At 45.5% G+C, this 27,362-nt stretch overlaps 1 long non-coding RNA gene across 1 annotated transcript; it reads right to left on the reverse strand.

The window, feature by feature from the left end:
* Positions 1-7,160: 7,160 nt before the first annotated feature.
* Positions 7,161-9,453, reverse strand: LOC143416186 (uncharacterized). Its single transcript, XR_013096564.1, has 3 exons — positions 9,220-9,453; positions 8,424-8,484; positions 7,161-7,938 (listed from the first exon to the last, which is right to left on the reverse strand). It is a non-coding gene; the product is annotated as an uncharacterized LOC143416186 (long non-coding RNA).
* Between the last annotated feature and the right edge of the window lie 17,909 nt (positions 9,454-27,362).

Here is a 27,362-nt window from a genome sequence, read left to right on the forward strand (position 1 = left end):
CAGACGTCCATGTGTTCAACAACAGACACACGTCATTCCCCTTCGTGGTCTAAACCAATCAGAGATAGTCGGGGCGGGACCTCTGTCCGTGGTCGAGCTGGACGTGGAGGTGGATAGAGACGGGTGAGTAGCTTGAATGAAGCGATATCGATTCATTAAATCCTGAATTGAATGAATATAAATGTGTTTTACCAGAAACGCCAGAATCTCAGGTTAAAGCTCACAAAACTATTTCAACAACAACCAGCAAATGAGAGCAGGAAACGCATTCCACACGAAAACGTAAACAGAGCGGACCGACGCATCAGAATTAGCTTAGTCGGCGTGGGGGCTAATATCATCCTTAATTCCTTCTTACTTTTGCTGTTTTGCTTCCAACACGATAAAACCCACAGCTGTGAGTGAACTGTGAGAGAAACTTCAAGAAAAGTTTCCCATCTCAAACATGTGTTTTCTGCATTACTCATTCGCTTATTACCCATCAGTCTACGGTTGTTTACAGCGCTGGCGGCCGCTGTCTTTTCTTTCCTTTGTAAATGACGTCGGATAATAAAGCTTAATTTCTGCTGTTTAATACTGAAGAAATGTAAACTTTTTCAAATTAGGTATAATTGCAGAATATTTTTAAGGTTATCTGCTATAAAATCCATGCCAGGAAAATCTCCTTTATGTTTTTATTTTTTTATTTTTTTATTCTCAGTTACTTTGACACAATGGCATGTGCTGTGATGGTCACATCTCTGATAAAGTTTAGTGTCAGTACTGATAAATGATCAGAATTATAAGATCTCTCACTTTCTGAGTAAAAATTGCACCAAATCGAATCTGGATTATGTGGATTATAGAAATCAGTGATGATACACAGTGTGTGTGTGTGTGTGTGTGTGTGTGTGTGCTTTGGTGTGTGTGCTTTGGTGTGTGTGCTTTGGTGTGTGTGTGTGTGTGTGTGTGACAGAGAGAGAGAGAGTGACACTTGCTGTGTATTTAAGAAACAAACGCTCAAAGAAACCAAACAGAATGACACAGGCAGAAAGACACTGTTTTATTTTGGTAACCAATGATGCATTTCTTCTTCCCTTGTACAGTGCACCCTGAAGCCGTGTGTGGACCAGGAGATCAGCAGAACAGGAACCACAGAGCGTCAGCGGCAGACATCCAAGCTGCACAGGGCACACGCAGCACCAGGCAGAATTAATGACGTCCCTGATCCACAGCTCAAGCCCAGCCACCCGCTGCCTCCTCGCCGCCTCCTCCCGGGACCTTCAAGGACCACCCACCAGCCACTGGTACACATTCCAATCTTACACAATGGCCCCAGCATCACAGGGCATCTCCTGACATTAAAATCTATCCTGATTTCTGTTGTTTTTCCCTCATCTCTGAGCCGCTGAGTGTGAGTGTGTGTGTGTGTGTGTGTGTCTCTCTCTCTTTTACACAAAAAACACATGTCAGTTGTTAAGGAAAATGTTATAAAACACTTCTTCAGTAAAGACTCAGAGAAGAGAAACACACAGAACTTCTTGCTAGCAAGGGCAGCCTCCACTCTAAGAGACTCCAGTGAGAGAACTGCCCCGGTCTTTATTTTATACTCCATTGAGCGTGTGTGTGTGTGTGTGTGTGTGTGTGTGTGTTGACAGAGAGAGAGAGAGAGAGACAGAGAGAGAGAGAGAGAGAGAGAGAGGGAGAGATACAAAGGAATGTAATTCAAATTTTGCACTTCAGACCTTACAGTGTGTGTGTGTGTGTGTGTGTGTGTGTGTGTGTGTGTGTGTGTGTGTGTTGACAGAGAGAGAGAGAGAGAGAGAGAGACAGAGAGAGAGAGAGAGAGAGAGAGAGAGGGAGAGATACAAAGGAATGTAATTCAAATTTTGCACTTCAGACCTTACAGTGTGTGTGTGTGTGTGTGTGTGTGTGTGTGTGTGTGTTTGTGTGTCTGTCTTTTACACAAAAAATGCACTTGCAACAACTTTAATATGGAATGTACTGGACTTCCCAGCTAGGCGCCCTCCTGTGGATGACAGGTGCAATTGATTGTCAAAAGCAGATATCTAACAGCTTCTGACACTTTGTACCGCATTGAGCCAGCAGAGGGAGCCCCCCTGGTTCAATCCCAGTTGCACAGCAGTTGTGACCAGCTTCTGTCTGTGTGCTTTGGTGTGTGTGAGTGTGTGTGTGTGTGTGTGTTGACAGAGAGAGAGAGAGACAGAGAGAGAGAGAGAGAGAGAGAGAGGGAGAGATACAAAGGAATGTAATTCAAATTTTGCACTTCAGACCTTACTGTGTGTGTGTGTGTGTGTGTGTGTGTGTGTGTGTGTGTGTGTGTGTCTGTCTTTTACACAAAAAATGCACTTGCAACAACTTTAATATGGAATGTACTGGACTTCCCAGCTAGGCGCCCTCCTGTGGACGACAGGTGCAATCCCAGTTGCACAGCACTTGACCAGCTTCTGTGTGTGTGTGTGTGTGTGTGTGTGTGTGTGTGTGTGACAGACAGACAGACTGACAGACAGACAGACAGAGAGGGAGATTCAAAGCATCAGGACCAGGAGATGACACAGTGCTCCAAAGGCCTGGTTCTGCTGCCTCCTCCTCCACCCATCTGCTGCAGACGCTTCTGTGAAGGGAAACTGCTACATGTTATGTCACCGATCCCTGCCATGCTGCGTGTCTAACGACCCGGCAGGGCCTGCTGAGTACAGTGGTGGTGGAATCGGCCCGATCGGACACTCCTATCTGCCACTTTGACCTTTTTATTCCGTCAAATTTGGACCCATTTACACCAAGTCCAGAACCGTTGGTGCTATCGACATGGGGTCTTCACCAGCGCGTGCGGAGCGGCAGAAAATCCCCACGTAGACACCACTTTCATCCCTCTACGACACTTACTTTCCCAGTTATTCCATTTTATTCCGTCAAGCTCTGGCTAAATCCCCTTAACCTAACCTAACCAACCCTAATCATACCTGCATTTGTCCACTGGAGGGAGACAAAAAAACCAAGCTCTGAGATTCAAATTTTGAACTGCAGACCTCACAGTGTCTGTGTGTGTGTGTGTGTGTGTGTGTGTGTGTGTGTGTGTGTGTGTGCGCTTTGGTGTGTGTGCTTTGGGGTGTGTGTGTGTGTGTGTGTGTGTGTGACAGAGAGAGAGAGAGAGAGAGTGACACTTGCTGTGTATTTAAGAAACAAACGCTCAAAGAAACCAAACAGAATGACACAGGCAGAAAGACACTGTTTTATTTTGGTAACCAATGATGCATTTCTTCTTCCCTTGTACAGTGCACCCTGAAGCCGTGTGTGGACCAGGAGATCAGCAGAACAGGAACCACAGAGCGTCAGCGGCAGACATCCAAGCTGCACAGGGCACACGCAGCACCAGGCAGAATTAATGACGTCCCTGATCCACAGCTCAAGCCCAGCCACCCGCTGCCTCCTCGCCGCCTCCTCCCGGGACCTTCAAGGACCACCCACCAGCCACTGGTACACATTCCAATCTTACACAATGGCCCCAGCATCACAGGGCATCTCCTGACATTAAAATCTATCCTGATTTCTGTTGTTTTTCCCTCATCTCTGAGCCGCTGAGTGTGAGTGTGTGTGTGTGTGTGTGTGTGTGTGTGTGTCTCTCTCTCTTTTACACAAAAAACACATGTCAGTTGTTAAGGAAAATGTTATAAAACACTTCTTCAGTAAAGACTCAGAGAAGAGAAACACACAGAACTTCTTGCTAGCAAGGGCAGCCTCCACTCTAAGAGACTCCAGTGAGAGAACTGCCCCGGTCTTTATTTTATACTCCATTGAGCGTGTGTGTGTGCGTGTGTGTGTTGACAGAGAGAGAGAGAGAGAGACAGAGAGAGAGAGAGAGGGAGAGATACAAAGGAATGTAATTCAAATTTTGCACTTCAGACCTTACAGTGTGTGTGTGTGTGTGTGTGTGTGTGTGTGTGTGTGTGTGTGTGTGTGTGTGTGTGTTGACAGAGAGAGAGAGAGAGAGAGAGAGACAGAGAGAGAGAGAGAGAGAGAGAGAGGGAGAGATACAAAGGAATGTAATTCAAATTTTGCACTTCAGACCTTACAGTGTGTGTGTGTGTGTGTGTGTGTGTGTGTGTGTGTGTGTGTGTGTGTGTGTGTCTGTCTTTTACACAAAAAATGCACTTGCAACAACTTTAATATGGAATGTACTGGACTTCCCAGCTAGGCGCCCTCCTGTGGATGACAGGTGCAATTGATTGTCAAAAGCAGATATCTAACAGCTTCTGACACTTTGTACCGCATTGAGCCAGCAGAGGGAGCCCCCCTGGTTCAATCCCAGTTGCACAGCAGTTGTGACCAGCTTCTGTCTGTGTGCTTTGGTGTGTGTGAGTGTGTGTGTGTGTGTGTTGACAGAGAGAGAGAGAGAGAGAGAGAGAGAGAGAGGGAGAGATACAAAGGAATGTAATTCAAATTTTGCACTTCAGACCTTACTGTGTGTGTGTGTGTGTGTGTGTGTGTGTGTGTGTGTGTGTGTCTGTCTTTTACACAAAAAATGCACTTGCAACAACTTTAATATGGAATGTACTGGACTTCCCAGCTAGGCGCCCTCCTGTGGACGACAGGTGCAATCCCAGTTGCACAGCACTTGACCAGCTTCTGTGTGTGTGTGTGTGTGTGTGTGTGTGTGTGTGTGTGTGTGTGACAGACAGACAGACAGACAGACAGAGAGGGAGATTCAAAGCATCAGGACCAGGAGATGACACAGTGCTCCAAAGGCCTGGTTCTGCTGCCTCCTCCTCCACCCACCTGCTGCAGACGCTTCTGTGAAGGGAAACTGCTACATGTTATGTCACCGATCCCTGCCATGCTGCGTGTCTAACGACCCGGCAGGGCCTGCTGAGTACAGTGGTGGTGGACCCAGGCCCTCTGCACCTTCCTTTCTCCGACTGGGACCGTTTTGTCCCATCCTTTTTGGTCCGATTCGCCATATCTCCAGAACCGAAGAAGCCATCGGCGTGGCCTCTTCGCCACAGCGTCCGGCACCCACCAAAACCCCCACCTAGACACCAACATCAGCCCTCTACACCTCTTACTTTTTCAGTTATTCCACTTTTGTCCCATCCTCTCCTGGCTTTTTCCCCATAACCTAACCCCTAATTATTGCTAGTTATTTTAATTTTTACCTGTCGTCTTGTGTTCCAGTCGGTCGCAGCAGCAGTGTGTTACCAGTCGCCAATACTCTCCTCTTTAGTTTGAGAAGTCTCCTTTTGTATTAAATATGCTTTTCCAAAAACGTCTATCTTTGTGTACACGTTGAATGAATGTTAATGGGAGACCAGTTCTTTGGGGGGGTTTTTTGGGGTTTTTTTGTGGACAATCCTTGTCAGTGTTGGAGGAGGACTGTGAAGGACGACCGTTCAAATCAAACCAAATCCTAACTTTAAGCCACTATCCAGTCCTGTCCCCCTTCTCTCCTCATACCGGTACCCACAGTTCAGACCCCACCTCAGGCCCCTTACTGCCTGAGGAGGGGTCTGAAGTATTTTCCAGCCTTATAAAGAAAGGGAAGACTGAAGTGGCAGACTGTCATGCAAAAAGCGAGCATCTCCTCCTTGCACTGCTTACAGTCAAATGACAAAATATGTGAACTCTTTTTAAACAGGAAAAAGGAAGAAATTGTACACCAGAGGGGGCAAGAAGGAGAAAACTTGAATATAAACTCAAAAGAAAAACCGCTGTTCCTTCCCTCCCCCAGAAGGCAGTAGAATATCATCATGTTAAATGCCACTTTTGGGGGGGGGGGTAAAATTACTTGACAAATATGTTTCTCTTTTTTGTTATTTCGTCCCTCTTTGTTACAGCTACAGGAGGACAATAAACAGAAGAAGGAGAGCGGCACCAAAGAGGCGAAAAAACGAAAGAGCGCACCACCTCCTGACACCACATCCACAAAGAAGTCCAAATGTACCTCCAGTGCTGAGGGGGACGACAAGGAGGTTTTTCTCCTCCCTGTTCGTGGGCGTGAGCGTTACGAGATGTTGAAGAAGATCAATGACGGTTTGGAGCTGCTTGACAAGGACAGCAAAAGCAAGTCAAAGGTCTCAGTGAAGCATGAGGTTCCCGTGCCCTCCAGTGGAAAGAGGCTGCTCCAGAGAGGAGAGAGGAGTGACAGCGACTAAGATGCCCATCACCTCAATTTCGAAAACAAATGTCACCTTTTTGTCTAAGCCTTTAGGATTATTTCAGGTTTTAAATGCCCATTTAAAAACCAAAATGCCATCCTGCCTCAGTTAAAACGGTTCCTGAAACTGTACTGCCTGATTAGTCACTGCACTGACATACTGTTGTGTTCAGTTATGTTTTTTTCTTTTTAAAAAAAACAAAAAAAACAACAACCCTATGTTCCTAATTGGGTTAGAGCCGTTCAGCATGGTTTGAGTGAGATTACGAATGATCCTTGTCATAACGAGTCACTGCCGTTTATTTAAATAAAGTTCAAAGCTAGGCTTGCAAAACTTGAATGGAATTTGCCTCTGATGTTGCTGTATTACTGTGCTACAGTCCTGTCGCACCATGTCATTTTTAAAAAAAGAAATGTATATATTTTGCATGATTGTCTGGGAAATGCAACCACCTCTGCACAACCTTGATTCATATGCAATATGTAATCATGTTTGTGTAACATGAAAGAAAAAAGAGAAAAAATGATGATAAATGCAAAGACTGGTAACAGCGCTAAGAACCATAAAGCAAGAGAATTTTTAAAAAACTGTGAGAAATAAACTACACTGTAAAAAAAAAATAACCCTATTCAAATTAAAAAAAATGATGTCCAGTTGTCACATCCAAAATATTTGGCTTTATAGAATCCAAATTGAGTCACTTGATATGACCTGATACTTTTATGTTGATATAAACAATATTACTAGACTTGACTGAAACTTTAAATTTTGCATTGATCCAAATTGATTTTTTTACATAGAACCATATTTTAATTATTGAACCAAGCTAATATATTGAAATTTAACCAACCTAATGTATTCACATCGAACCAAATTAACATGAACTAATATGTTTGTGTTGAAGCCAGGTAATTGATTTACATATATTCAAACTATATTTTTTACATTTCATTTCAGTTCAAAAATGCTCTGCATTTCCTATAAAAAACAAGACAGTTGGCCAACCAATTATTTCAAAATTATTTATTGTTCCAAACCATTTTAACTATAATCAATAGAGAGGATTAGTAATATACAGATTTAGTGCTACGGCAGAAATGATTAGAGAAATGTTTGTTTTATAAAACCTGCAATCTTTTGAAAACCAGTATAAAACCTGCAATCTTTTGAAAACCAGTATAAAACCTGCAACCTGTCTAAAACTGGCATAAAACCATTATAAAAACTATTTTTAAACCAATTTGCAAGTACTCAAAAATGTTTATATGTGCACTGTGCCTGTACAATGTAAAAAAAAAAAAAAAATCTACACATGTATCAATGAAATCAACTTAAATCTCCCTTTCAAATGGGTGTTCTTATAAATTTTGAATGTAGAATACCACTGCAGGCCAACCAAGCAAAATAACCAAGCACACATGCACATGCATGTGCACATACACATGCACACATGCATGCAAACACACTACTGTGCAGTGTTAAGTTCACAATTAAGTTTGCGAATCTTAGAGGTCATCTTGTTAAAGTCAAGCTCCATCATAATCTTTTGAAGAGCCTCAAAGGTGAACCTGAATCCTCGTGGATATTCCATATTAAGAGCATAACAGAGTCCAAAGACCATTGCCACTCCAGCTGCCACAGAAGGCAACTCATTCAGGACTTCCACACCATCAATGATTATCCCGATGTCTCGAGGCTGATGTAGGAGGCTTGAGTTGTCCCTGAAGACGAAGAGTGCCATGGTGGTACTCTGCAGCTCTTCCTCAGCTTCATCTTTCTGGGATATCTTGAGGTAAAATATGGAACAAAATGTACAAGTGAAGAATTGAAGTCTGGCACACCTGATAAATCTTTGACCATAATAAACTACTATTTTGATAGTTGTTTGGTCACAGACTATTAGAACAATTATTTGACTAATCAGATTGTGAATTGCATAATCATTAAATTAAATCAATGGTGGAACATTTTCATAAATGTTCCACAAAGCCCAAGAAAAAAAAAGAAAACAATACAGAACCCTAAGATATTAACTTGATGAGTTGATTAATCGTTGCTGTCCTACATTAATCACTGCATTTAATAGCAGAGTTGTCAAATTTACATCAAGAGACTGCATCTCATGTAGAGACAGAACAGATATGGACATACCATGTATTCTTTTATCAAGTCCTCAACACATCAGCAAGGTGAATGAGAGGATAATGAGGGAGAGTCTAGATTATTATGAAATGTTTAAAAAGGATGTGCAGTGTAAATGCAAAATGATACCTGTTCAGATTAAATGAAAATGTATGCTTCAGCCATGGAATGGATGGAGCGATCTGTGGTTCTGAAAGCATACAGAAAAAAAAGAATAATGTTACTTCTCTATAAAACACATTACATAGAAAAACCAAGAAATACGTAACATGACATACCAAACAGTCTACAGACCAGCCATTAGCGACTAAGTTTGGCATAGGGTCAATTTTTTGCTGTTAAAATTAAAATTTCTTCAGAAAATGCACATTTTTCCGAGCTGCGCCTGAAAGTCAATTGAAGGAATTAGTCTTATGTCATTGATCTTATATGCTGGCTTGTTATTTCTGTCTCTAAATCATGCACATTAATAATTATCTTTTGCGCTCGGTGTACACACACATAACACACAGATATTTATATGAAGAGAGACAAACGTGCGCGCACAAACACAAGCTTGTGTCTAGAAACCGCGAGCTCACCAGAAAAATTCAAACGAAGCGGAGCACGGAGTTATACTATGAATGTTATGAACTATGAACTTATGCTAGCTAGCTTTATCCACCACCGATGCATCGTGGTAACGCTAGCTAGTTAGGCAAAAAGCCGTTTTTTACCAGTATACTAACTTGTATTCCCGACTGTGATGGTCGGTTTCTGGTAACCAGTTCTAACGTTGCGCAGGATAGCTAGCTAGCTTATAGCTAGCAGCTACAATCATGCAAAAATTAGGGGTGGCTGTCGACCCAGCTTAAATGGGGTTATTTTCTGCGATTTTGGCAATACAAATTATAAAAGCTTTTGTAACACACTTGGCTTTACTTACGTTTATTTTCAGATGAAATTAATCAAAGATGTGACATGATGTTTCCAGCAGCCATGCAGAATAAAAATGGGTCCCGGTCTATTTCTGGTGGGCGTGTTCAAGTGCAAATCACTTTGACTCAAATTAAAGATATTATCTGTTCAACATGAAAAGAAATATATGTTTTGAGAGAAATCAAAAACTTTGCGTTGCGATGTTCACAATCCTGTACTGACACTATGGGCACATTTTTAGAAATCTATTTAATTCCACAGAAAGGTTAGCCACTTTAGTGTTTCACTTGTGACCTATTTATAGCTCACTGAAGAAGGTTTTAAAATGCAACAATGTTCGGAGATAGAGAGAAAAAAAAAAGAACTTTGGTGCAGGTGCAGGTGCAGTCTTTTATGTAGCTTTCTGGTGACCTTAAAAGAACCTTTACGAAGCCCGTTGACAGGCCTTTAATCGAATGATCGGTTGGTTGATTGATAACAGAAAAAAAGGACACATAAGATGGACATAAAGGACTGAAAACACCAAGAGCAAAATATTGCATCGCACTCATTTATGTAGTTTATTTTTAGATTAGATAATTTTGCAAAATAACGCAGCAAAATAAATAATAAGAGCCGGGATGTGCAGACTATTTAGCACTGAAAAAACTCCGTCCATGTGAACAGAATCAGGTGTTACCTTACCTGTTGATTAAATATCAAGACTATTTAGCAATAAGCTTACTTTAAAGGCTCGTAATAGGTGAACTGTCTTGGTATAGTTGAGTCACGCAGAGTTCATGGTCCATGTTGTGTTACTTGTTGTTTGTGTGTGTGTGTGTGTGTCACCCGATGACCCCTGGCGCCGGAGCGTCTAGACTACATTAGAGATGTGTCACAGCAAAGAGCCGCACCTGCGCTCAAAGAGAGCACATACATAGAGGTGAGATGAGGATAAATGGATAGATGCGGTCCTTTTTCGAAGCTGAGCGCACAGTTGTATTTCCTGCACAATCACACACGAAGTGAGGCTGTGTTTATGCCGGTTATACCATGAATATACACCCTGCAGGCACCACTTGTTTGTCAAACTGTTTATGAAGCAAAAGTCACATTTCTGTTTATTTACAAAGCAAAAAGAAGGGGGGGAAAGAGGCGTAGGAGGGGGTGGAGCGTGCGCACTAGCATACCGGCGACGGCTGTTTCCTTTCACTAAAAGGAAAAAAATAATAAAATGTGTACTTCACGTTACGGTTGAAACTGGGTTTTTTTTTTTATAGAAACAATTTTTGCTCATAACCAATTGACAGGGGATTTCTTAAAATCACCCCGCAGTTCTTCAGCTGAGACACCTGAGTTAGAAAACACAAACACTGCAGCTGTCTTTAACTCGCGAGGGCAGTCATGGACGCAAGACCTGCGTCTCATCACTGCTGCTTTGTGAATGTCTGTCTGTGAAAAGCGCTTAATGAATAAAGTTTACTTACTTACTTACTTACTTACTTACTGAGCCTGCAGTTCAGAAATTTAACCATTAGATGGAGTCATTGCCAAAGCAATGACTCCATCTAATTGCTATGACTTTTGGTGTTTATTTTGGACCTTAACTCGCCCCACAGTTTTGAGACAAGGTTCACATATGATATATCATTGTGTGCGGCTGGAGCTGGAATGAGTTGCTATGACTTTTGGTGTTTATTACTTCTATAGTTTTTTAAATATGAATATTTTAATGCAAGTTTTTTCCCATTGAAATGAATGGAGAACAAGAAAACTTCATTTGTGGTGTGCTGGCTCACTCTAGTGGTATGTCGGGAGTAATGGAGGCGGCCGCTGTGTCCCTGTGGTTGGCCTACTTGTCAGATATCGACAAATCCTACACTACAGACCAGTTGACAGCGTGCAATAACCCAGCCGATTCATTCGTCTTTACACTACCTCACAATCGACTCAACGGTGAGTTATTTGTTTGTTTTGTTTTCTCACAATTAATGTAAAGCCAAGGTATATATCAACGGCGCGCGCAGCGGAAGTATGGCATTATAGCGGATTATAATGGGGGACGCTTTTATTTTGTATAACTACCGGAAGTAGTTCCTGTGTACTGAGCTAGCTGGGTAGCTAGCGCCGCGTCGCTTAAAAAGCAGCCGGGCTTGTCTTAAACTTAAGAGGCTGACACTCGCTAAACCACCCGATCGCTCGCCAAGCGACAGACGTCCATGTGTTCAACAACAGACACACGTCATTCCCCTTCGTGGTCTAAACCAATCAGAGATAGTCGGGGCGGGACCTCTGTCCGTGGTCGAGCTGGACGTGGAGGTGGATAGAGACGGGTGAGTAGCTTGAATGAAGCGATATCGATTCATTAAATCCTGAATTGAATGAATATAAATGTGTTTTACCAGAAACGCCAGAATCTCAGGTTAAAGCTCACAAAACTATTTCAACAACAACCAGCAAATGAGAGCAGGAAACGCATTCCACACGAAAACGTAAACAGAGCGGACCGACGCATCAGAATTAGCTTAGTCGGCGTGGGGGCTAATATCATCCTTAATTCCTTCTTACTTTTGCTGTTTTGCTTCCAACACGATAAAACCCACAGCTGTGAGTGAACTGTGAGAGAAACTTCAAGAAAAGTTTCCCATCTCAAACATGTGTTTTCTGCATTACTCATTCGCTTATTACCCATCAGTCTACGGTTGTTTACAGCGCTGGCGGCCGCTGTCTTTTCTTTCCTTTGTAAATGACGTCGGATAATAAAGCTTAATTTCTGCTGTTTAATACTGAAGAAATGTAAACTTTTTCAAATTAGGTATAATTGCAGAATATTTTTAAGGTTATCTGCTATAAAATCCATGCCAGGAAAATCTCCTTTATGTTTTTATTTTTTTATTTTTTTATTCTCAGTTACTTTGACACAATGGCATGTGCTGTGATGGTCACATCTCTGATAAAGTTTAGTGTCAGTACTGATAAATGATCAGAATTATAAGATCTCTCACTTTCTGAGTAAAAATTGCACCAAATCGAATCTGGATTATGTGGATTATAGAAATCAGTGATGATACACAGTGTGTGTGTGTGTGTGTGTGTGTGTGTGTGCTTTGGTGTGTGTGCTTTGGTGTGTGTGCTTTGGTGTGTGTGTGTGTGTGTGTGTGACAGAGAGAGAGAGAGTGACACTTGCTGTGTATTTAAGAAACAAACGCTCAAAGAAACCAAACAGAATGACACAGGCAGAAAGACACTGTTTTATTTTGGTAACCAATGATGCATTTCTTCTCCGCTTGTACAGTGCACCCTGAAGCCGTGTGTGGACCAGGAGATCAGCAGAACAGGAACCACAGAGCGTCAGCGGCAGACATCCAAGCTGCACAGGGCACACGCAGCACCAGGCAGAATTAATGACGTCCCTGATCCACAGCTCAAGCCCAGCCACCCGCTGCCTCCTCGCCGCCTCCTCCCGGGACCTTCAAGGACCACCCACCAGCCACTGGTACACATTCCAATCTTACACAATGGCCCCAGCATCACAGGGCATCTCCTGACATTAAAATCTATCCTGATTTCTGTTGTTTTTCCCTCATCTCTGAGCCGCTGAGTGTGAGTGTGTGTGTGTGTGTGTGTGTCTCTCTCTCTTTTACACAAAAAACACATGTCAGTTGTTAAGGAAAATGTTATAAAACACTTCTTCAGTAAAGACTCAGAGAAGAGAAACACACAGAACTTCTTGCTAGCAAGGGCAGCCTCCACTCTAAGAGACTCCAGTGAGAGAACTGCCCCGGTCTTTATTTTATACTCCATTGAGCGTGTGTGTGTGTGTGTGTGTGTGTGTGTGTGTGTGTGTCTCTTTTACACAAAAAATACATGTGAGTGCACTTGCAACAACTTTTAATATGCAATGTACAGGACTTGCCAGCTAGGCGCCATCCTGTGGACCAAACATGCAATTGAAAGATGTTATTTTCGCCGGTATAACACCTTCTGACACTTTGTACCGCATTGAGCCAGCAGAGGGAGCACCTCTTGTTCAATCCCAGTGGCAAAGCAGCTGCTCTGCTTCTGTGTGTGTGTGTGTGTGTGTGTGTGACAGAGAGAGAGAGAGAGAGAGTGACACTTGCTGTGTATTTAAGAAACAAACGCTCAAAGAAACCAAACAGAATGACAGAGGCAGAAAGACACTGTTTTATTTTGGTAACCAATGATGCATTTCTTCTTCCCTTGTACAGTGCACCCTGAAGCCGTGTGTGGACCAGGAGATCAGCAGAACAGGAACCACAGAGCGTCAGCGGCAGACATCCAAGCTGCACAGGGCACACGCAGCACCAGGCAGAATTAATGACGTCCCTGATCCACAGCTCAAGCCCAGCCACCCGCTGCCTCCTCGCCGCCTCCTCCTGGGACCTTCAAGGACCACCCACCAGCCACTGGTACACATTCCAATCTTACACAATGGCCCCAGCATCACAGGGCATCTCCTGACATTAAAATCTATCCTGATTTCTGTTGTTTTTCCCTCATCTCTGAGCCGCTGAGTGTGAGTGTGTGTGTGTGTGTGTGTGTGTGTGTGTGTGTGTGTGTGTGTGTGTCTCTCTCTCTTTTACACAAAAAACACATGTCAGTTGTTAAGGAAAATGTTATAAAACACTTCTTCAGTAAAGACTCAGAGAAGAGAAACACACAGAACTTCTTGCTAGCAAGGGCAGCCTCCACTCTAAGAGACTCCAGTGAGAGAACTGCCCCGGTCTTTATTTTATACTCCATTGAGCGTGTGTGTGTGCGTGTGTGTGTGTGTGTGTGTGTGTTGACAGAGAGAGAGAGACAGAGAGAGAGAGAGAGAGGGAGAGATACAAAGGAATGTAATTCAAATTTTGCACTTCAGACCTTACAGTGTGTGTGTGTGTGTGTGTGTGTGTGTGTGTGTGTGTGTGTGTGTGTGTGTTGACAGAGAGAGAGAGAGAGAGAGAGAGACAGAGAGAGAGAGAGAGAGAGAGAGAGGGAGAGATACAAAGGAATGTAATTCAAATTTTGCACTTCAGACCTTACAGTGTGTGTGTGTGTGTGTGTGTGTGTGTGTGTGTGTGTGTGTGTGTCTGTCTTTTACACAAAAAATGCACTTGCAACAACTTTAATATGGAATGTACTGGACTTCCCAGCTAGGCGCCCTCCTGTGGATGACAGGTGCAATTGATTGTCAAAAGCAGATATCTAACAGCTTCTGACACTTTGTACCGCATTGAGCCAGCAGAGGGAGCCCCCCTGGTTCAATCCCAGTTGCACAGCAGTTGTGACCAGCTTCTGTCTGTGTGCTTTGGTGTGTGTGAGTGTGTGTGTGTGTGTGTTGACAGAGAGAGAGAGAGACAGAGAGAGAGAGAGAGAGAGAGGGAGAGATACAAAGGAATGTAATTCAAATTTTGCACTTCAGACCTTACTGTGTGTGTGTGTGTGTGTGTGTGTGTGTGTGTGTGTGTGTGTGTGTGTTGACAGAGAGAGAGAGAGAGAGAGAGAGAGAGAGAGGGAGAGATACAAAGGAATGTAATTCAAATTTTGCACTTCAGACCTTACTGTGTGTGTGTGTGTGTGTGTGTGTGTGTGTGTGTGTGTGTGTGTGTGTGTGTCTGTCTTTTACACAAAAAATGCACTTGCAACAACTTTAATATGGAATGTACTGGACTTCCCAGCTAGGCGCCCTCCTGTGGACGACAGGTGCAATCCCAGTTGCACAGCACTTGACCAGCTTCTGTGTGTGTGTGTGTGTGTGTGTGTGTGTGTGACAGACAGACAGACAGACAGACAGACAGAGAGGGAGATTCAAAGCATCAGGACCAGGAGATGACACAGTGCTCCAAAGGCCTGGTTCTGCTGCCTCCTCCTCCACCCACCTGCTGCAGACGCTTCTGTGAAGGGAAACTGCTACATGTTATGTCACCGATCCCTGCCATGCTGCGTGTCTAACGACCCGGCAGGGCCTGCTGAGTACAGTGGTGGTGGAATCGGCCCGATCGGACACTCCTATCTGCCACTTTGACCTTTTTATTCCGTCAAATTTGGACCCATTTACACCAAGTCCAGAACCGTTGGTGCTATCGACATGGGGTCTTCACCAGCGCGTGCGGAGCGGCAGAAAATCCCCACGTAGACACCACTTTCATCCCTCTACGACACTTACTTTCCCAGTTATTCCATTTTATTCCGTCAAGCTCTGGCTAAATCCCCTTAACCTAACCTACCCTAATCATACCTGCATTTGTCCACTGGAGGGAGACAAAAACACCAAGCTCTGAGATTCAAATTTTGAACTGCAGACCTCACAGTGTCTGTGTGTGTGTGTGTGTGTGCGCTTTGGTGTGTTTGCTTTGGTGTGTGTGTGTGTGTGTGTGTGTGTGTGTGTGTGTGACAGAGAGAGAGAGTGACACTTGCTGTGTATTTAAGAAACAAACGCTCAAAGAAACCAAACAGAATGACACAGGCAGAAAGACACTGTTTTATTTTGGTAACCAATGATGCATTTCTTCTTCCCTTGTACAGTGCACCCTGAAGCGGTGTGTGGACCAGGAGATCAGCAGAACAGGAACCACAGAGCGTCAGCGGCAGACATCCAAGCTGCACAGGGCACACGCAGCACCAGGCAGAATTAATGACGTCCCTGATCCACAGCTCAAGCCCAGCCACCCGCTGCCTCCTCGCCGCCTCCTCCCGGGACCTTCAAGGACCACCCACCAGCCACTGGTACACATTCCAATCTTACACAATGGCCCCAGCATCACAGGGCATCTCCTGACATTAAAATCTATCCTGATTTCTGTTGTTTTTCCCTCATCTCTGAGCCGCTGAGTGTGAGTGTGAGTGTGTGTGTGTGTGTGTGTGTCTCTCTCTCTTTTACACAAAAAACACATGTCAGTTGTTAAGGAAAATGTTATAAAACACTTCTTCAGTAAAGACTCAGAGAAGAGAAACACACAGAACTTCTTGCTAGCAAGGGCAGCCTCCACTCTAAGAGACTCCAGTGAGAGAACTGCCCCGGTCTTTATTTTATACTCCATTGAGCGTGTGTGTGTGTGTGTGTGTGTGTGTGTGTGTGTGTGTGTGTGTGTCTCTTTTACACAAAAAATACATGTGAGTGCACTTGCAACAACTTTTAATATGCAATGTACAGGACTTGCTTGCTAGGCGCCATCCTGTGGACCAAACATGCAATTGAAAGATGTTATTTTCGCCGGTATAACACCTTCTGACACTTTGTACCGCATTGAGCCAGCAGAGGGAGCACCTCTTGTTCAATCCCAGTGGCACAGCAGCTGCTCTGCTTCTGTGTGTGTGTGTGTGTGTGTGTGTGTGTGTGTGTGTGTGTGTGACAGAGAGACAGACAGAGAGAGAGAGACACTTGCTGTGTATTTAAAAAACAAGCGCTCAAACAAACCAAAGAGAACGACAGAGGCAGAAAGACACTGTTTTTTTTGTGGTAACCCATGAGGTCTTGCTATCGAATTGTACAGTGCATCCTGAAGCAAGGCCGAGCAGATGACATAGTGCTCCACAGGCCTGCTTCTGGTGCCTGCTCCTGTACCAACCTGCTGCAGAGGCTTCTGTGAAGGGAAACTGCTACATGTTATGTCACCAATCCCTGCCATGCTGCGTGTCTAACGACCCGGCAGGGCCTGCTGAGTACAGTGGTGGTGGACCCAGGCCCTCTGCACCTTCCTTTCTCCGACTGGGACCCTTTTGTCCCATCCTTTTTGGTCCGATTCGCCATATCTCCAGAACCGAAGAAGCCATCGGCGTGGCTTCTTCGCCACAGCGTCCGGCACCCACCAAAACCCCCACCTAGACACCAACATCAGCCCTCTACACCTCTTACTTTTTCAGTTATTCCACTTTTGTCCCATCCTCTCCTGGCTTTTTCCCCATAACCTATCATTTAAGCCTCATCATACCTGCCGTGGGCCACTGGAGGGAGACAAATCACCATGCACTAAAATTCAAATTTTGCACTGCAAACCTCACAGTGTCTGTGTGTGTGTGTGTGTGTGTGTGTGTGTGTGTGTGTGTGTGTGTGTGTGTGTGTGCGCTTTGGTGTGTGTGTGTGTGTGTGTGTGTGTGTGCGCGCTTTGGTGTGTGTGCTTTGGTGTGTGTGTGTGTGTGTGTGTGACAGAGAGAGAGAGAGAGAGAGTGACACTTGCTGTGTATTTAAGAAACAAACGCTCAAAGAAACCAAACAGAATGACACAGGCAGAAAGACACTGTTTTATTTTGGTAACCAATGATGCATTTCTTCTTCCCTTGTACAGTGCACCCTGAAGCCGTGTGTGGACCAGGAGATCAGCAGAACAGGAACCACAGAGCGTCAGCGGCAGACATCCAAGCTGCACAGGGCACACGCAGCACCAGGCAGAATTAATGACGTCCCTGATCCACAGCTCAAGCCCAGCCACCCGCTGCCTCCTCGCCGCCTCCTCCTGGGACCTTCAAGGACCACCCACCAGCCACTGGTACACATTCCAATCTTACACAATGGCCCCAGCATCACAGGGCATCTCCTGACATTAAAATCTATCCTGATTTCTGTTGTTTTTCCCTCATCTCTGAGCCGCTGAGTGTGAGTGTGTGTGTGTGTGTGTGTGTGTGTGTGTGTGTGTGTGTGTGTGTGTCTCTCTCTCTTTTACACAAAAAACACATGTCAGTTGTTAAGGAAAATGTTATAAAACACTTCTTCAGTAAAGACTCAGAGAAGAGAAACACACAGAACTTCTTGCTAGCAAGGGCAGCCTCCACTCTAAGAGACTCCAGTGAGAGAACTGCCCCGGTCTTTATTTTATACTCCATTGAGCGTGTGTGTGTGCGTGTGTGTGTGTGTGTGTGTGTGTTGACAGAGAGAGAGAGACAGAGAGAGAGAGAGAGAGGGAGAGATACAAAGGAATGTAATTCAAATTTTGCACTTCAGACCTTACAGTGTGTGTGTGTGTGTGTGTGTGTGTGTGTGTGTGTGTGTGTGTGTGTGTGTTGACAGAGAGAGAGAGAGAGAGAGAGAGACAGAGAGAGAGAGAGAGAGAGAGAGAGGGAGAGATACAAAGGAATGTAATTCAAATTTTGCACTTCAGACCTTACAGTGTGTGTGTGTGTGTGTGTGTGTGTGTGTGTGTGTGTGTGTGTGTGTCTGTCTTTTACACAAAAAATGCACTTGCAACAACTTTAATATGGAATGTACTGGACTTCCCAGCTAGGCGCCCTCCTGTGGATGACAGGTGCAATTGATTGTCAAAAGCAGATATCTAACAGCTTCTGACACTTTGTACCGCATTGAGCCAGCAGAGGGAGCCCCCCTGGTTCAATCCCAGCTGCACAGCAGTTGTGACCAGCTTCTGTCTGTGTGCTTTGGTGTGTGTGAGTGTGTGTGTGTGTGTGTTGACAGAGAGAGAGAGAGACAGAGAGAGAGAGAGAGAGAGAGGGAGAGATACAAAGGAATGTAATTCAAATTTTGCACTTCAGACCTTACTGTGTGTGTGTGTGTGTGTGTGTGTGTGTGTGTGTGTGTGTGTGTGTTGACAGAGAGAGAGAGAGAGAGAGAGAGAGAGAGAGAGGGAGAGATACAAAGGAATGTAATTCAAATTTTGCACTTCAGACCTTACTGTGTGTGTGTGTGTGTGTGTGTGTGTGTGTGTGTGTGTGTGTGTGTGTGTGTCTGTCTTTTACACAAAAAATGCACTTGCAACAACTTTAATATGGAATGTACTGGACTTCCCAGCTAGGCGCCCTCCTGTGGACGACAGGTGCAATCCCAGTTGCACAGCACTTGACCAGCTTCTGTGTGTGTGTGTGTGTGTGTGTGTGTGTGTGACAGACAGACAGACAGACAGACAGACAGAGAGGGAGATTCAAAGCATCAGGACCAGGAGATGACACAGTGCTCCAAAGGCCTGGTTCTGCTGCCTCCTCCTCCACCCACCTGCTGCAGACGCTTCTGTGAAGGGAAACTGCTACATGTTATGTCACCGATCCCTGCCATGCTGCGTGTCTAACGACCCGGCAGGGCCTGCTGAGTACAGTGGTGGTGGAATCGGCCCGATCGGACACTCCTATCTGCCACTTTGACCTTTTTATTCCGTCAAATTTGGACCCATTTACACCAAGTCCAGAACCGTTGGTGCTATCGACATGGGGTCTTCACCAGCGCGTGCGGAGCGGCAGAAAATCCCCACGTAGACACCACTTTCATCCCTCTACGACACTTACTTTCCCAGTTATTCCATTTTATTCCGTCAAGCTCTGGCTAAATCCCCTTAACCTAACCTAACCAACCCTAATCATACCTGCATTTGTCCACTGGAGGGAGACAAAAACACCAAGCTCTGAGATTCAAATTTTGAACTGCAGACCTCACAGTGTCTGTGTGTGTGTGTGTGTGTGTGCGCTTTGGTGTGTTTGCTTTGGTGTGTGTGTGTGTGTGTGTGTGTGTGAGACAGAGAGAGAGAGAGTGACACTTGCTGTGTATTTAAGAAACAAACGCTCAAAGAAACCAAACAGAATGACACAGGCAGAAAGACACTGTTTTATTTTGGTAACCAATGATGCATTTCTTCTCCGCTTGTACAGTGCACCCTGAAGCCGTGTGTGGACCAGGAGATCAGCAGAACAGGAACCACAGAGCGTCAGCGGCAGACATCCAAGCTGCACAGGGCACACGCAGCACCAGGCAGAATTAATGACGTCCCTGATCCACAGCTCAAGCCCAGCCACCCGCTGCCTCCTCGCCGCCTCCTCCCGGGACCTTCAAGGACCACCCACCAGCCACTGGTACACATTCCAATCTTACACAATGGCCCCAGCATCACAGGGCATCTCCTGACATTAAAATCTATCCTGATTTCTGTTGTTTTTCCCTCATCTCTGAGCCGCTGAGTGTGAGTGTGAGTGTGTGTGTGTGTGTCTCTCTCTCTTTTACACAAAAAACACATGTCAGTTGTTAAGGAAAATGTTATAAAACACTTCTTCAGTAAAGACTCAGAGAAGAGAAACACACAGAACTTCTTGCTAGCAAGGGCAGCCTCCACTCTAAGAGACTCCAGTGAGAGAACTGCCCCGGTCTTTATTTTATACTCCATTGAGCGTGTGTGTGTGCGTGTGTGTGTGTGTGTGTGTGTGTGTGTGTGTTGACAGAGAGAGAGAGACAGAGAGAGAGAGAGAGAGAGAGGGAGAGATACAAAGGAATGTAATTCAAATTTTGCACTTCAGACCTTACAGTGTGTGTGTGTGTGTGTGTGTGTGTGTGTGTGTGTGTGTTGACAGAGAGAGAGAGAGAGAGAGAGAGACAGAGAGAGAGAGAGAGAGAGAGAGAGGGAGAGATACAAAGGAATGTAATTCAAATTTTGCACTTCAGACCTTACAGTGTGTGTGTGTGTGTGTGTGTGTGTGTGTGTGTGTGTGTGTCTGTCTTTTACACAAAAAATGCACTTGCAACAACTTTAATATGGAATGTACTGGACTTCCCAGCTAGGCGCCCTCCTGTGGATGACAGGTGCAATTGATTGTCAAAAGCAGATATCTAACAGCTTCTGACACTTTGTACCGCATTGAGCCAGCAGAGGGAGCCCCCCTGGTTCAATCCCAGCTGCACAGCAGTTGTGACCAGCTTCTGTCTGTGTGCTTTGGTGTGTGTGAGTGTGTGTGTGTGTGTGTTGACAGAGAGAGAGAGAGACAGAGAGAGAGAGAGAGAGAGAGAGAGAGAGGGAGAGATACAAAGGAATGTAATTCAAATTTTGCACTTCAGACCTTACTGTGTGTGTGTGTGTGTGTGTGTGTGTGTGTGTGTGTGTGTGTGTGTGTGTGTGTGTGTGTCTGTCTTTTACACAAAAAATGCACTTGCAACAACTTTAATATGGAATGTACTGGACTTCCCAGCTAGGCGCCCTCCTGTGGACGACAGGTGCAATCCCAGTTGCACAGCACTTGACCAGCTTCTGTGTGTGTGTGTGTGTGACAGACAGACAGACAGACAGACAGAGAGGGAGATTCAAAGCATCAGGACCAGGAGATGACACAGTGCTCCAAAGGCCTGGTTCTGCTGCCTCCTCCTCCACCCACCTGCTGCAGACGCTTCTGTGAAGGGAAACTGCTACATGTTATGTCACCGATCCCTGCCATGCTGCGTGTCTAACGACCCGGCAGGGCCTGCTGAGTACAGTGGTGGTGGAATCGGCCCGATCGGACACTCCTATCTGCCACTTTGACCTTTTTATTCCGTCAAATTTGGACCCATTTACACCAAGTCCAGAACCGTTGGTGCTATCGACATGGGGTCTTCACCAGCGCGTGCGGAGCGGCAGAAAATCCCCACGTAGACACCACTTTCATCCCTCTACGACACTTACTTTCCCAGTTATTCCATTTTATTCCGTCAAGCTCTGGCTAAATCCCCTTAACCTAACCTAACCAACCCTAATCATACCTGCATTTGTCCACTGGAGGGAGACAAAAACACCAAGCTCTGAGATTCAAATTTTGAACTGCAGACCTCACAGTGTCTGTGTGTGTGTGTGTGTGTGTGCGCTTTGGTGTGTTTGCTTTGGTGTGTGTGTGTGTGTGTGTGTGTGTGAGACAGAGAGAGAGAGAGTGACACTTGCTGTGTATTTAAGAAACAAACGCTCAAAGAAACCAAACAGAATGACACAGGCAGAAAGACACTGTTTTATTTTGGTAACCAATGATGCATTTCTTCTCCGCTTGTACAGTGCACCCTGAAGCCGTGTGTGGACCAGGAGATCAGCAGAACAGGAACCACAGAGCGTCAGCGGCAGACATCCAAGCTGCACAGGGCACACGCAGCACCAGGCAGAATTAATGACGTCCCTGATCCACAGCTCAAGCCCAGCCACCCGCTGCCTCCTCGCCGCCTCCTCCCGGGACCTTCAAGGACCACCCACCAGCCACTGGTACACATTCCAATCTTACACAATGGCCCCAGCATCACAGGGCATCTCCTGACATTAAAATCTATCCTGATTTCTGTTGTTTTTCCCTCATCTCTGAGCCGCTGAGTGTGAGTGTGAGTGTGTGTGTGTGTGTCTCTCTCTCTTTTACACAAAAAACACATGTCAGTTGTTAAGGAAAATGTTATAAAACACTTCTTCAGTAAAGACTCAGAGAAGAGAAACACACAGAACTTCTTGCTAGCAAGGGCAGCCTCCACTCTAAGAGACTCCAGTGAGAGAACTGCCCCGGTCTTTATTTTATACTCCATTGAGCGTGTGTGTGTGCGTGTGTGTGTGTGTGTGTGTGTGTGTGTGTGTTGACAGAGAGAGAGAGACAGAGAGAGAGAGAGAGAGAGAGGGAGAGATACAAAGGAATGTAATTCAAATTTTGCACTTCAGACCTTACAGTGTGTGTGTGTGTGTGTGTGTGTGTGTGTGTGTGTGTGTGTGTGTGTGTGTGTGTTGACAGAGAGAGAGAGAGAGAGAGAGAGACAGAGAGAGAGAGAGAGAGAGAGAGAGGGAGAGATACAAAGGAATGTAATTCAAATTTTGCACTTCAGACCTTACAGTGTGTGTGTGTGTGTGTGTGTGTGTGTGTGTGTCTGTCTTTTACACAAAAAATGCACTTGCAACAACTTTAATATGGAATGTACTGGACTTCCCAGCTAGGCGCCCTCCTGTGGATGACAGGTGCAATTGATTGTCAAAAGCAGATATCTAACAGCTTCTGACACTTTGTACCGCATTGAGCCAGCAGAGGGAGCCCCCCTGGTTCAATCCCAGCTGCACAGCAGTTGTGACCAGCTTCTGTCTGTGTGCTTTGGTGTGTGTGAGTGTGTGTGTGTGTGTGTTGACAGAGAGAGAGAGAGACAGAGAGAGAGAGAGAGAGAGAGAGAGAGAGGGAGAGATACAAAGGAATGTAATTCAAATTTTGCACTTCAGACCTTACTGTGTGTGTGTGTGTGTGTGTGTGTGTGTGTGTGTTGACAGAGAGAGAGAGAGAGAGAGAGAGAGAGAGAGGGAGAGATACAAAGGAATGTAATTCAAATTTTGCACTTCAGACCTTACTGTGTGTGTGTGTGTGTGTGTGTGTGTGTGTGTGTGTGTGTGTGTGTGTGTGTCTGTCTTTTACACAAAAAATGCACTTGCAACAACTTTAATATGGAATGTACTGGACTTCCCAGCTAGGCGCCCTCCTGTGGACGACAGGTGCAATCCCAGTTGCACAGCACTTGACCAGCTTCTGTGTGTGTGTGTGTGACAGACAGACAGACAGACAGACAGACAGAGAGGGAGATTCAAAGCATCAGGACCAGGAGATGACACAGTGCTCCAAAGGCCTGGTTCTGCTGCCTCCTCCTCCACCCACCTGCTGCAGACGCTTCTGTGAAGGGAAACTGCTACATGTTATGTCACCGATCCCTGCCATGCTGCGTGTCTAACGACCCGGCAGGGCCTGCTGAGTACAGTGGTGGTGGAATCGGCCCGATCGGACACTCCTATCTGCCACTTTGACCTTTTTATTCCGTCAAATTTGGACCCATTTACACCAAGTCCAGAACCGTTGGTGCTATCGACATGGGGTCTTCACCAGCGCGTGCGGAGCGGCAGAAAATCCCCACGTAGACACCACTTTCATCCCTCTACGACACTTACTTTCCCAGTTATTCCATTTTATTCCGTCAAGCTCTGGCTAAATCCCCTTAACCTAACCAACCCTAATCATACCTGCATTTGTCCACTGGAGGGAGACAAAAACACCAAGCTCTGAGATTCAAATTTTGAACTGCAGACCTCACAGTGTCTGTGTGTGTGTGTGTGTGTGTGCGCTTTGGTGTGTTTGCTTTGGTGTGTGTGTGTGTGTGTGTGTGTGTGTGTGTGTGTGACAGAGAGAGAGAGTGACACTTGCTGTGTATTTAAGAAACAAACGCTCAAAGAAACCAAACAGAATGACACAGGCAGAAAGACACTGTTTTATTTTGGTAACCAATGATGCATTTCTTCTTCCCTTGTACAGTGCACCCTGAAGCGGTGTGTGGACCAGGAGATCAGCAGAACAGGAACCACAGAGCGTCAGCGGCAGACATCCAAGCTGCACAGGGCACACGCAGCACCAGGCAGAATTAATGACGTCCCTGATCCACAGCTCAAGCCCAGCCACCCGCTGCCTCCTCGCCGCCTCCTCCCGGGACCTTCAAGGACCACCCACCAGCCACTGGTACACATTCCAATCTTACACAATGGCCCCAGCATCACAGGGCATCTCCTGACATTAAAATCTATCCTGATTTCTGTTGTTTTTCCCTCATCTCTGAGCCGCTGAGTGTGAGTGTGAGTGTGTGTGTGTGTGTGTGTGTCTCTCTCTCTTTTACACAAAAAACACATGTCAGTTGTTAAGGAAAATGTTATAAAACACTTCTTCAGTAAAGACTCAGAGAAGAGAAACACACAGAACTTCTTGCTAGCAAGGGCAGCCTCCACTCTAAGAGACTCCAGTGAGAGAACTGCCCCGGTCTTTATTTTATACTCCATTGAGCGTGTGTGTGTGTGTGTGTGTGTGTGTGTGTGTGTGTGTGTGTGTGTCTCTTTTACACAAAAAATACATGTGAGTGCACTTGCAACAACTTTTAATATGCAATGTACAGGACTTGCTTGCTAGGCGCCATCCTGTGGACCAAACATGCAATTGAAAGATGTTATTTTCGCCGGTATAACACCTTCTGACACTTTGTACCGCATTGAGCCAGCAGAGGGAGCACCTCTTGTTCAATCCCAGTGGCACAGCAGCTGCTCTGCTTCTGTGTGTGTGTGTGTGTGTGTGTGTGTGTGTGTGTGTGTGTGTGTGACAGAGAGACAGACAGAGAGAGAGAGACACTTGCTGTGTATTTAAAAAACAAGCGCTCAAACAAACCAAAGAGAACGACAGAGGCAGAAAGACACTGTTTTTTTTGTGGTAACCCATGAGGTCTTGCTATCGAATTGTACAGTGCATCCTGAAGCAAGGCCGAGCAGATGACATAGTGCTCCACAGGCCTGCTTCTGGTGCCTGCTCCTGTACCAACCTGCTGCAGAGGCTTCTGTGAAGGGAAACTGCTACATGTTATGTCACCAATCCCTGCCATGCTGCGTGTCTAACGACCCGGCAGGGCCTGCTGAGTACAGTGGTGGTGGACCCAGGCCCTCTGCACCTTCCTTTCTCCGACTGGGACCCTTTTGTCCCATCCTTTTTGGTCCGATTCGCCATATCTCCAGAACCGAAGAAGCCATCGGCGTGGCTTCTTCGCCACAGCGTCCGGCACCCACCAAAACCCCCACCTAGACACCAACATCAGCCCTCTACACCTCTTACTTTTTCAGTTATTCCACTTTTGTCCCATCCTCTCCTGGCTTTTTCCCCATAACCTATCATTTAAGCCTCATCATACCTGCCGTGGGCCACTGGAGGGAGACAAATCACCATGCACTAAAATTCAAATTTTGCACTGCAAACCTCACAGTGTCTGTGTGTGTGTGTGTGTGTGTGTGTGTGTGTGTGTGTGTGTGTGTGTGTGCGCTTTGGTGTGTGTGTGTGTGTGTGTGTGTGTGTGCGCGCTTTGGTGTGTGTGCTTTGGTGTGTGTGTGTGTGTGTGTGTGACAGAGAGAGAGAGAGAGAGAGTGACACTTGCTGTGTATTTAAGAAACAAACGCTCAAAGAAACCAAACAGAATGACACAGGCAGAAAGACACTGTTTTATTTTGGTAACCAATGATGCATTTCTTCTTCCCTTGTACAGTGCACCCTGAAGCCGTGTGTGGACCAGGAGATCAGCAGAACAGGAACCACAGAGCGTCAGCGGCAGACATCCAAGCTGCACAGGGCACACGCAGCACCAGGCAGAATTAATGACGTCCCTGATCCACAGCTCAAGCCCAGCCACCCGCTGCCTCCTCGCCGCCTCCTCCTGGGACCTTCAAGGACCACCCACCAGCCACTGGTACACATTCCAATCTTACACAATGGCCCCAGCATCACAGGGCATCTCCTGACATTAAAATCTATCCTGATTTCTGTTGTTTTTCCCTCATCTCTGAGCCGCTGAGTGTGAGTGTGTGTGTGTGTGTGTGTGTGTGTGTGTGTGTGTGTGTGTGTGTGTCTCTCTCTCTTTTACACAAAAAACACATGTCAGTTGTTAAGGAAAATGTTATAAAACACTTCTTCAGTAAAGACTCAGAGAAGAGAAACACACAGAACTTCTTGCTAGCAAGGGCAGCCTCCACTCTAAGAGACTCCAGTGAGAGAACTGCCCCGGTCTTTATTTTATACTCCATTGAGCGTGTGTGTGTGCGTGTGTGTGTGTGTGTGTGTGTGTTGACAGAGAGAGAGAGACAGAGAGAGAGAGAGAGAGGGAGAGATACAAAGGAATGTAATTCAAATTTTGCACTTCAGACCTTACAGTGTGTGTGTGTGTGTGTGTGTGTGTGTGTGTGTGTGTGTGTGTGTGTGTGTGTGTTGACAGAGAGAGAGAGAGAGAGAGAGAGACAGAGAGAGAGAGAGAGAGAGAGAGAGGGAGAGATACAAAGGAATGTAATTCAAATTTTGCACTTCAGACCTTACAGTGTGTGTGTGTGTGTGTGTGTGTGTGTGTGTGTGTGTGTGTGTGTGTCTGTCTTTTACACAAAAAATGCACTTGCAACAACTTTAATATGGAATGTACTGGACTTCCCAGCTAGGCGCCCTCCTGTGGATGACAGGTGCAATTGATTGTCAAAAGCAGATATCTAACAGCTTCTGACACTTTGTACCGCATTGAGCCAGCAGAGGGAGCCCCCCTGGTTCAATCCCAGCTGCACAGCAGTTGTGACCAGCTTCTGTCTGTGTGCTTTGGTGTGTGTGAGTGTGTGTGTGTGTGTGTTGACAGAGAGAGAGAGAGACAGAGAGAGAGAGAGAGAGAGAGGGAGAGATACAAAGGAATGTAATTCAAATTTTGCACTTCAGACCTTACTGTGTGTGTGTGTGTGTGTGTGTGTGTGTGTGTGTGTGTGTGTTGACAGAGAGAGAGAGAGAGAGAGAGAGAGAGAGAGAGGGAGAGATACAAAGGAATGTAATTCAAATTTTGCACTTCAGACCTTACTGTGTGTGTGTGTGTGTGTGTGTGTGTGTGTGTGTGTGTGTGTGTGTGTGTGTGTGTGTGTGTCTGTCTTTTACACAAAAAATGCACTTGCAACA

Source organism: Maylandia zebra, unplaced genomic scaffold (genome assembly GCF_041146795.1).
Source record: "Maylandia zebra isolate NMK-2024a unplaced genomic scaffold, Mzebra_GT3a scaffold31, whole genome shotgun sequence".
In the NCBI taxonomy this organism is placed as follows: Eukaryota; Metazoa; Chordata; class Actinopteri; order Cichliformes; family Cichlidae; genus Maylandia; species Maylandia zebra.